This window comes from Saccopteryx leptura, chromosome 8 (assembly GCF_036850995.1).
Source record: "Saccopteryx leptura isolate mSacLep1 chromosome 8, mSacLep1_pri_phased_curated, whole genome shotgun sequence".
NCBI lineage: Eukaryota > Metazoa > Chordata > Mammalia > Chiroptera > Emballonuridae > Saccopteryx > Saccopteryx leptura.
The window spans coordinates 89944786-89956834 of NC_089510.1; the positions used below are offsets into that span (position 1 = coordinate 89944786).

Sequence of the window (12049 nt, forward strand, 5' to 3'; positions counted from 1 at the left end):
CAGTGTTTAGTTGGTTTTAAGAAACATTAACATGCAAGGAGTGTAAGTCTTTTAATTAGTTTAATACTTATTAGGTAAAGAATTATATGTAAATATAATTTACAAAGATTTGTTTTCTGAATAGAACTTTCTTATATGTTAGATATAAAGTAGGTTGTTGAGTGAAAAATAAAAAAGCAAACAGTGTAGTGAAATGAACATGGAAAATACTCTATATCTAGACAATCTGGGGTTTGAATTATAATTTGGCATTTCTTACTAGATGATTTCAGACACTTCTAAACTTTATTTTTTCATCTACAAATTTTGCATAAAACCCATACTTTTCAAGGCTGATATGAAGATGGAATTTGAAAAATTTAAATAGAATATAAGCTAATGAGTATATTCATGTCCTATGTTTACCAATTTATTGTCTTCCTAAACATAATCTGCTCATGACAGCCACTTAATTTTTCTTTGGATCTTTCTTTTATCTGGAATATCTGCCTCCTACCCTCTTCTCTTTTCCATTTCTTCTAAATTGCCACCTCTGGTTGCTCTAGAAGGGAAAAGCCCAATTTTAACTCAGAAATCTTAGTATCCTCACTTCTAAACATTGCTTAATTTTGCTGCCTTGGAGAGCAGGAACTGTATTATGTCCATTCTTCCCACCCCAAATAGAATAAAATGTCTTCTTCATGTTGATCATACATATTTCACCCTGACTGGACTGATTAAAGGTATGATAAGTGAATAAATGAATCAAGTGTTAATCTAAAATATTTGTACTTTAACTCCTTTTATATTCATTCTTTCAAGGATGAAGGGAAAATATTATTCTTATTTAAAATAATAAGAGCACCTACCAATTTTGGGGAACCTAATATGTATTATCCACTCATTACATATTATGTATGAAGCCTAAAAGCTAGATGTTATTGTCTTTGTATCACAGATGGAGAACGCATATTTACAGTAGCTAATAACAATCCCAACATGTAGTATCACATAGTGAGTAAGCACTGATGCTGATATTTGAACCAATTTCATAACTCAAAACTAAATTCTATATTTCTCATTATTTACTGAAATAAAGACCCAAAAGATTTTGTGATTTGACTTAGGACACTGATTCAGGATCAGAACCAAAACTAAAACCTAGATCTCAAAAAAAAAAATAATAATAATAGAAGGAAGAGAGAATAGAATGGGAGGTCTGTATTTTAACTCTAACCTAGATGGGCAATTGGAGGCTCTATAATAAAGAAGGTTAATAACTTTTCATGAGAACATATTCCCAGAGATCTACATCCTTGCTTATGAAGGTGGCACACTATAAACATTACATTCCCTTATTCCCATTCTAAAAAGGGAAGTTCTCTGAACTAACGACAGGGATATGGAAGAACATCCTTCATTTCCGCATCACTCTTGACCCAGTTGGAGGAAAAGGCGAAAGATATCCAGAACCCTTTCCAGGACCTAATTTTTTGCATTTATTCTGTGGTGCTATGGGCCAAAAAAAAAAGAAAAGAATTCATTTATAGAAAGATGAGCAAACCCCTGAAGAGAGACAAAGCTCATGATGTCTTAGTTAAGTCACTGTGATACCCTTCAAAAGTGGTTTTCTACTTGCATGTTTTCATTTTATCATCAAATTTTCTACAACTAAAATGTTATTTTTTTAATTTAAATAATTAGTTAATATCACTTTATCTATTTAAAATTTCTCATGGCTTCCCATTACACTTAACATCTTATTTAACATCTTTGCATGGCTTTTACTGGACCTCTCTCTTCAATATCTTTTCTTGCCATACTCTTGACCTGATAGTCTTCTCCAATCTTATCCAACCCCAAAACCAAGATCTTTCTTCTTATGATGGAGACTTTGCCTGTGCTTTGTTCTTCATCTAAAACATCCTCTTTATCCTTCTTCCATCAGCTTAAAAAGTATTTTCCTGAACTCTCTAAATATGGATTTGGCTTTTTATTTATATAGAACTGTGTAATTTTTCTTTCACTCATTCAATTTAAATATATATATATATTTATGTGTCTATTAAATTCACATTATTTTTTCCACTTATCTGAAGCTCCATGAGGTCAAAGATGAATATATATATAATTTATATGTTATTATATATAACTGTATATTATTGCTATTTTATTTTAATTATATATAATATATTATTTCTATATAGCCACAGTAGTATATATATAAAATCAATCTATATTTATTTATCTATTTATAAAACCATAGCTCATGGAACAAACACAAAGATTTAGTAACTGCATAAAAGATGAATTCATATTTCAGTAAAGAAATACCTAAACTCATGGACCTTGGCCATAGAGAACATTTTATGAATTTGACTCCAAAACCAGGAGATGTAAAAATAAAAATAAATTAATGGAACTACATCAAACTAAGAAGCTTCTGCACAGCAAAACAAACTGACAACAAAACAGACAGCCAATTAAGTGGGACATGATATTTTCAAACAACAGCTCAGACAAGGAGCTAATATCTAAAATATACAAAAAATTTACAAAACTCAGCAACAAACAAACAAACAATCAAATTAAAAAATGGGAAGAGGACATGAACAGACATTGCTCCAAAAAAGAAACACAAATGACCAACAGGTATATAAAAAACTGCTCATCTTTACTAGATATTTGAGATATGCAAATCAAAACTACAATGAGATATCACCTCACACCTCTTAGATTAGCTATTATCAACAAGACAGGTAATAACAAGTGTTGGAGAGGTTGTGGAGAAAAAGGAACCCTCATCCACTGTTGGTGGGAATGTAAAGTAGTACAACCACTATGGAAGAAAGTATGATGGTTCCTCAAAAACTGAATAATAGAACTACCATATGACCCAGCAATCCCTCTACTGGGAATATACCCCCAAAACTAGAAAACATTGCTACATAAAGACACATGCAGCCCCATGTTCATCATACCATTGTTCACAGTGGCTAAGACATGGAAACAACCAAAAAGACCTTCAATAAATGATTGGATAAAGAAGATGTGGTACATATATAATATGGAATACTACTCAGCCATAAGAAATGATGACATAGTATCATTTACAACAACATGAATAGAGCTTGATAACATTATACTGAGTGAAATAAGTAAATGAGAAAAAGCTTATAACTATGATTCTATACATAGGTAGGACACAAAATTGAGACTCATGAACATAGATAAGAGTGCAGTGGAGGGGAAGTGCAGGGAGGGGAAGGGAGAAGGAGGAGGTTGAGGGGAGGAGAAGGTGTATAAAGAGAAACAAATATAAGGTGATGGAGGATGATTTGACTTTGGGTGATGGCTATACAACATAATTGACTGTCAAAATGATATGGAGATGTTTTCTCTAAATCTGTGTACTCTAATTCAGAGGTCCTCAACCTTTATTGGGCCACAGACTGGTTTAATGTCAGAAAATATTTTTATGGAACGGCCTTTAGGGTGGGACGGATAAATACACAAAATAAAATTATGCGACTGGTGTAAAAACTGTGGTATTTTTAAATATAATTGTTGAACTTATGAGACAAGCATCAAGAGTGAGTCTTAGATGGATGTAACAGAGGGAACCTGGTCATTTTTTAAAAATAAAACATCATTCAGACTTAAATATAAATAAAATGGAAATAATGTAAGTTATTTATTCTTTCTCTGCAGACCGGTACCAAATGGCCCATGGACGGGTAATAGTTCACGGCCCAGGGGTTGGGGACCACTGCTCTAATTGACCAATGTCATCCTGTTAAATTTAATTGTCTAGATAAAAATAAATAAATAAAAAATACTATGAAATTTGTAAAGATTTGTTGCTTACATGCTACATATTTTTTTATATATTTTTATGGAACAACTAAATTCATCAAAAGCCAAGTTAATGGGCATTGATATACAACTCTCCATCTTATTCCAACTAATTATCCAATGTCACAACAATAAATCTAAAGGATATAAGAAGCCTAAGAAGAAGGTAATTAAAACCACAAAAAGATTGCAACTTATCTCATCGACAAAATGATGTCCCAATAAGCATGATTTGCAATTGTAAAACCAATTAAGTATAATGGCAACACCCTTAGTAAAAACAACAGGAGTTTCTCTATCAAAGAGACTTAAGCACTATGCTAAAAGAGGAGAATGAAGCAGAATACAATAGCATTGTATAATATTCATGTTGAAAAATTTTATTTTATTGGTTCATCTTTTGTGAAACTGTAAACAAAGCTTTTATTTTATCTTATTTTCTATAGTCTATTAAGTATTTTTAGCACTATTTCTTCTATGCCTACCATTTATTGAATGTGTACAATATATTTTGTATTAGATATTTATTTTGTTATAGATCATGAACAATATATTAACTATAAAGAATTTTTTTATAAAGAAAACTGGTCTCAGAGAACCTAGGATCCCAAAGTTTTTAATTGAGAGAGCCTGCATTTGAACCCTGGTCTATGTGTACTCAAACACCAGTATCATAATTTAATTTCTTTAAGTAGACTCATGCTAAAATATGAACTCAATGCAAATTTATATTTTTGTTTTAATTTTTTTTTTAATTTATTTTTATTTTTTTTATTTATTCATTTTAGAGAGGAGAGGGAGAGACAGAGAGAGAGAGAGAAGGGGGGGAGGAGCTGAAAGCATCAACTCCCATATGTGCCTTGACCAGGCAAGCCCAGGGTTTCGAACCAGCGACCTCAGCATTTCCAGGTCGACGCTTTATACACTGCGCCACCACAGGTCAGGCTATATTTTTGTTTTAAATTCATTTCAACAATCATTGGTACTCATCCTATGTTACTATGTGGTACTTTCTTTTTCAATATTAATATGATTTAAATTCCTTATTTTGAAAATTTCTTTTAAATTAAAAACAATAATTAATTTAAAATTATAGAATTGTCCATAATGTAACTCTATTTATTAAAGTAATTAAGTATTGAAATTTTATTTTCGCAGAACTTATTTGTGTATATATATAAAGTTACATATATTTTTTGTATTACTTTCAACACTGCAAATCTCTTCAGGAAATTTGTTTTCATCTATGAAAAGTATGTCTTTGGCCCTGGCCGGTTGGCTCAGTGGTAGAGCATCAGCCTGGCATGTGGGAGTCCCGGGTTCGATTCCCGGCCAGGACACACAAGAGAAGCGCCCATCTGTTTCTCCACCCCTCCCCCTCTCCTTCCTCTCTGTCTCTCTCTTCCCCTCTTGCAGCCAAGGCTCCATTGGAGCAAAGTTGGCCCGAACGCTGAGGATGGTTCTATGGCCTCTGCCTCAGGTGCTAGAATGGCTCTGGTTGCGGCAGAGCGACGCCCCAAGATGGGCAGAGCATCGCCCCCTGGTGGGCATGCCAGGTGGATCCTGGTCGGGCGCATGCAGGAGTCTGTCTGACTGCCTCTCCGTTTCCAACATCAGAAAAAAAAAAAAAGTATGTCTTTATTTTTTAATGAATTTTTTAATTGAAATTAGAGCACAGTTGATATTTCAGAATGTATTAAAGTTCTATTTTAAAGTGTATAATGATTATTAACAATACAAAATACTGGAAAATAGTGGTGATCTAATGGATTTGGGTCTGAGGGTGAGAAAGAAATCAAAGACAATCTCATGGTTATAGTAACAATCAAGATAGGAATTGCAAAAAGGAGATCAGAAGAAAAGGTAAGGCATGATACCTTTAGGCTACTTAAAATTGCAGTTGATTTTTACATGCCAGAGGCAGAGAAAAAAATATAGGTAAATATATCATGCCGATTATTAATTAAGATTGTTTTTAATGGCAGATAATAGAAAGCTCATTCCCAAAAATGTATTGAACAACTAGAAAACTGATTGTCTTTCTTATAATGAATGTCCATAAAAAATGAGTGAATAAAGTTTGTTTGGTCCAGTGACTTACTGATGAACTCACCAACTATATATGGTATTTCTCTTTATTCTGTTGTATGTGTACTCTTAGCTTTATTCTAAAGCTGGTCATTGTCAATAACAATCAAGATTATACTCTTCTGTTTTCATGTTGATTAGAAAGAAATAACTGTCATCAAAAGACTTAATCTTCAATGTGTTTGCGTCAACTTAGATCATGCACCAGTTTCTGAACAATAATGGACTTACTTCTAGCTAAAGGTTAAGTGGGCAATTTCTTGGTTACCTCTGATGTAATAATGGCCTTTTATTCCTGGAGCTGAAGTCAGTTCTCAACCAGAATATTTCTATGTAAATGATGTGGGGGCGAAATCGATTGTGAAGCATACAGCACAATATGCACTTCAAAAGACAGTCAATGTGTAGACTTTTAAGGACTATGTGATCTAGAGCATTACATAAATAGTCATCAGTATATTTGTATTTAATAATTAAGAATGTATTGTCTTGCCTGACCAGGCAGTGGAGCAGTGGATAGAGTGTTGGACTGTGATGTGGAGGACCCAGGTTCAAGACCTTGAGGTCACCAGCTTGAGCGTGGGCTCATCTGGTTTGAGCAAAGCTCACCAGCTTGGACCCAAGGTTGCTGGCTCAAGCAAGGGGTTACTCGGTCTGCTGAAGGCCCATGGTCAAGGCATATATGAGAAAGCAATCAATGAACAACTAAGGTGTCGCAACAAAAAACTGATGATTGATGCTTCTCATCTCTCTCCATTTCTGTCTGTCCCTATATATCCCTCTCTATGGCTCTCTCTCTGTCTCTGTAAAAGAAAAAAGAATGTACTGTCTTGGGAGAGAATCTGAATCCAGGGTGTATTAGGTTAAAGAATTAATAGCAAAGCAGATAAATAAGTAGATACAATTATTTGATATCACTACTTCAGAAATTAGGGCTTTTGAAGAAAGGAGAAAAGAAAGTTGTAGCTAGAGAGGTACCATTATAGATTAATATCAGATGATTAAGTCATAATGAAAAAGAAAATATCTGCCATATTTCAACTAAAAATATATTTTGTCAATTCTCTAAAGTTATTTCAAATCATGATAAATTCTCATTTTAAAGCTTAGTTACACTCATAAATAAGTGATTAATTCTGATTTTAATATTGTTAAAATCTTGCTTCATTTTGACCACAATATGTAGTGAAACAACATGCATATTATTTCCTCCTATGAAAATGTGATAAAACTTTTTTTCTCTCAGTGATGGCAGAGTGACTAAAGATAGTAGTAACATGTATGGAGCCCTTAACATAATCTTTGACATATAATAGCACTCAATAAATGTGTTCCCTTAGCCTGTCTGTGCTGAGTATCATTAATAAAATAAAACTAAATTATCTCTAAGGTCTAAAAAGTAATTAGTTTATGATTTTAATTTTAAAATCTAGTTAAGAGTAAAAGAAGTTGCAACAAATGAGAGGAACAATTTAAAATTATCCCACGTGTACTCAGAATATTTTTCTATGTCTGATGTTTTGAGGTTTACTAATACCTTGGTTAGCCATGACTCCTTATGATCTGTACCCTGTTTCTCTAAGATTCAGTCATCTTTAAGTTAATAAAGAGAAAAAAGATATTGGTTGCCCTTAAGAAAATCTTTTTGTCCCTTGACATTTTACCCTTCTTTTGATCTTTGGCTGTCTTTATTGCATAATGTTGGTTAAGTAATAGATATGCTCACATATATTTATAAGAAATTATAAATAGCCTGACCTGTGGTGGTGCAGTGAATAAAGTGTTGATCAAGAATACTGAGGTCACCAGTTTGAAACCCTGGGCTTGCCTGGTCAAGGCACATGTGGCAGTTGATGCTTTCTGCTCTTCCTTCTCTCTCTCTTTTTATCTCTCTCCTCTTTAAAATTTAAAAATATTATAAAAATTATAATTACATAGTATTCCAATAAATTTACCCACAGAACTGTATTATTTTATTACTATGACAGCAATAATCTTTTTATTCTATGAGTATAATATCTGTGGTCTTAAGTTACTACCCAATACATTATATACTCTCCCCCTTATATATTATCACAAGTATATTGTATACCAGATCAGTAATGGTCACTGTATATTATTGTAAATTTAGTGCATCTTAGACTCATTCTGGTTTGTGCTGTACATCATGCTAGGCAAAATTGTCAGCTTCAGGCTTGCAGCTGCTCTCAATCTGTCCTCATAAATGACAAACGAGCACAGGACTCTTACTTTCAATCATACATTATCATCACTACAAGAATGCAAGACCAGCATGTATTGGATTGCTCACAAGACCCTTTATGAATATAAGAACTTTATTAGAGAAACAGGACTCTTCCATTTCTAACTAAATAAAACTAAATCTGCAAACTTTTGGCTCAAAACCATTGATACTTTAACTAAAGCTTTATTCTTTATATATAGATCCTGACTTAATTATTTCAATTATTCTTAATATCCATGGTTGTTGGCTCCTGAAATAGAACTGGTACAATTTCTCAAATGGATACTCTTCAAAACTTTCAGAAAATATAAAATAAATAATACTGGAAAAATTCTCCATAGATCTCTTACATTTCTATATGCCTTCTGTTTGCTTTGGACTGTTTTTTTCTAAGAATATTTGTATAGTGATTATGCTTAAAAGATAAAGACTTGTATATCCTTGTGGATGGAGTAAATGACAGGTTTTCTTAAAATTTAGAAAGAAAAGCAAAGATAGTATTTATCTCCAAAGCAAATGTCAGAAATGAAAAGTCCAGTATAATAATAATGTCCTCTCTGGAGCACAGGGCACATATGTTACTGTCTAGCATAAAAATCTGGGTTTCCTATGCTCAAGATTTCTCTCCTTTATTGTAACCCACTGAATGCACAGGCATCTACCTGAATCTGTGTTGTTCCAGAGAACTTGAAGGAAAAGATGGAAACACACTGAGGATCATGATGTTGTTGTGTCATAAAACTAAAATCCTTTGTTTTTGTCCTTGGACTCTTATTTCTCTGACAGTTCCTTCAATGAAACTTTGTTAGGTTATCTTATTATGTTATAAACATGGTAGAAGCATGACTTTTCACAATCTTGATGTAGTGTGTAGAGAACGATGAAGGTGATTCTGAAGATTTCAGTAGAAGGTTTAAGAAACCAAATGTAGACAGAACAATTAGTAAAACATGCTTATTTGTGTTTATTTTTATCCCATTCCTGATTGTAAAAATCTACATTTCAATGTATTTTATTGTTGAGAAAGGAGCAGCATCAATAGTGTCTAGACGGGAATAAAATCTTTGGAAAAAATATTAACACATTCCTTTAGAAAGCACATTTAGGTATGTATATTTGTGTGTGTATAAAACTTATTATTCTAAGTGACTATTCATTTCAAAAAATGCAAGTAATACTTAAGATTTAAATAAATGTCTTTATTTAAATTCATGTACAGAAAAAAACATTCTAGGCCTTCTCAAAATGGATTTGGCCCAGGCTAGGTATAGAAATCTAGGATTCTATATCTTAATTTTATTTTAATGAACTATTAGTATTTTTCTGGAAGAAGGTTTTAATGACTTACATTTTACTTTTACATTTGTGTTACAGATTATGTATTTATTTAGTCTAATATTTACAGGTAACTTCCTCCAGCCTAACTTTATTTTTAGTAGAACACTAATTTTATCATAATCTACCATTTCCACATAATTATACTCTTCGCTGAGGCATGGTGATCCCACTGTTCTTTCCAATGCTTTGTCTAGGAATAAATATTTGATACTGCTTAGATAACATAGATGTGAGAGAAAGTCTGTGGGAGCACTTCTGAGTATGATTCTCTTATTCTAAAAAGAAAGTAGAGGAGGTAATGCTCTCCTTATCTTCCAGTGTATTATGGTGTCTGCAAGTACAATAGCCATCTGTGATCATGGGTACTATTAATCTGAGGTCCTCATTTGTATAATAGCAATTTAGTGAACAGTTATTGATAATGCTGAATCACTGGATTAACCAATTCTAAGGCTAATTTCCCAGGCATGGGATTGTGTATGATAATAAATTATTTTTTAAGATTAAAGTAACATTATTAAATTTCACAAATTTCTTAAATAAACTTATGTGTGTGTGTGTTTATTGGGTGTATGTCTAGAAAAGAGACAATGGTCTAAAAGTCATAGTTAAAATCTGACATAGCTCCAGCCAAAGCTAAGATTAATGAGATCAATTTTAAAGTCTATGATAATGTTATCACATAAGGATCTATAAACTATCAATAATGATTTTTTATCATCCTAATTAGTTTCTGCAAAATAGTAAATAATAACATTTGAATTCTTTTCTTTTTTATGCTGTTGACTCATTCATTCATGAAGAATTTTATCTGACTCTCAATATTTCAAATTAAGAGAAATCTGTATTATCTTAAGTATAAGCAATAAAATGAAATTTTGTTTCTAAGATCATCATTTTTTCTCATTCCATGTGGCCATACCCACAGATGTTTTATGGAACCCATAGATCTCAGTACAAAAATCACAGCAAAGTGAGAGTTTGTGCCTAGGATTGCAGATGCAAATTTAAGACAAAATTAAACATTACAAATAGGTCAATGGATTTATGTTAACATTATGTGTCCAGCCTGTCCTTACTAAATATGCATAATGATGGTGATAATTTCAGTATCATAACTAATAATTCATTTGTCAAAGTGGAAATGCAAATGGAATATTTTATGTTACATTGATTTAAAGGATGTTTTTAATGTAATGGCAATAGCAGATTTCAAGAAAAGCTCTTAATAAAAGGTATTTTTTTGTTTGTTTGTTTTTGGGATTTTTTTTTTTGACAGAGACAGATACAGTCAGAGAGAGGGACAGACAGACAGGAAGAGAGAGAGATAAGAAACATCAATTCTTTGTTGTGGCTCCTTAGTTGTTCATTAATTGGTTTCTCATATGTGTCTTGACCGGGGGCTACAGCAGACCGAGTGACCCCGTGCTCAAGCCAGAGATCTTGTGCTCAAGCTGTTGAGCCTTGCTCAAACCAGATGAGCCTGTGCTCAAGCTGGTAACCTCGGGGTCTCGAACCTGAGTCCTCCACATCCCAGTTCAACACTCTATCCACTGCTCCACCGCCTGGTCAGGCTTAATAAAAGTTTTTATATAGAGCACAATTTTAAGTGAGAAAACGACAAAGGGAGTAATTGGTAAACAAAAACAAAACAATCAAACAGACAAAAATACTTATTTTTGGAACAAGTCTCTAATAAATTATTTTAAAAAAGCTGTAAGAATTGGATTTTTTCAGGTAATCAGACTTTCTTCTAAATAAAACAAATTCTACTAAATATGAAGGCAGAAATTACAATGACTAGCACTAGACATTTATTTTTGCATTGGTGAAGGTAAGCAAAACTATATTTTATTGAATGTGAAAAGGTACTGCCTAAGTAAACATGGGCAATTTAGAACCATTCATCTCCAGTATTTTATTCAATTTACAATCTTGCAAAAAAAATCAATAGGCCTAGTTCTCCCCTCCATTCTGCTAGCCTCACCACATTAATCTGATTTTAATGGGCACAGTAGTTTTAATGGATGTTGTCTTCAAGATAATGGAACAATTCATCCCTGATATCACTGATTTCTTTGCTTGGGCATTATGGTAAATTCTTTCCTCAAATCCTCTGGAGACTAACTAATGCCCTAGTTTCTGATGACGGCAAATCTCCCTGTTTTCCACTGAAAACTTTTTGATTATTAACTCTGTTTTCAGCCTTGTGACACACTACATTTGTAGCAGTAAAGAGGGAATAAGCAGAATTTGTGCAACAACTGTCAAAGAAGACATGACAAGAGAAGGTAAGAAAATTAAAGCATAATTAATTATTTATATATCAATTGCTACTTTACAAGCAGTTAAATATAATTAACAATGATAATAGTCTTTGCTTACTTAGTACTTATTCTATGCTAAAATCTGATTTAAGCAATTATGTATGCATTATCTCTTTTACTCAGTCATTGAATAATCTTTTCTTTTTAAATTTTATCAACCCTGCCAGAAACCTTCCCATTGAGTTCAGTTTTAAACCAAGGCTACTATTATAGCTGT

At 32.7% G+C, this 12049-nt stretch overlaps 1 long non-coding RNA gene across 1 annotated transcript in view; it reads left to right on the top strand.

Moving 5' to 3' along the window:
- LOC136379680 (uncharacterized) overlaps nucleotides 1–12049 on the top strand; it is a 74000-nt gene that overhangs the window by 34235 nt on the left and 27716 nt on the right. The window contains exon 2 of the long non-coding RNA XR_010746784.1: nucleotides 11711–11796. This is a non-coding gene — a long non-coding RNA (uncharacterized lncRNA). The remainder of the gene's footprint in view (nucleotides 1–11710; nucleotides 11797–12049) is intronic.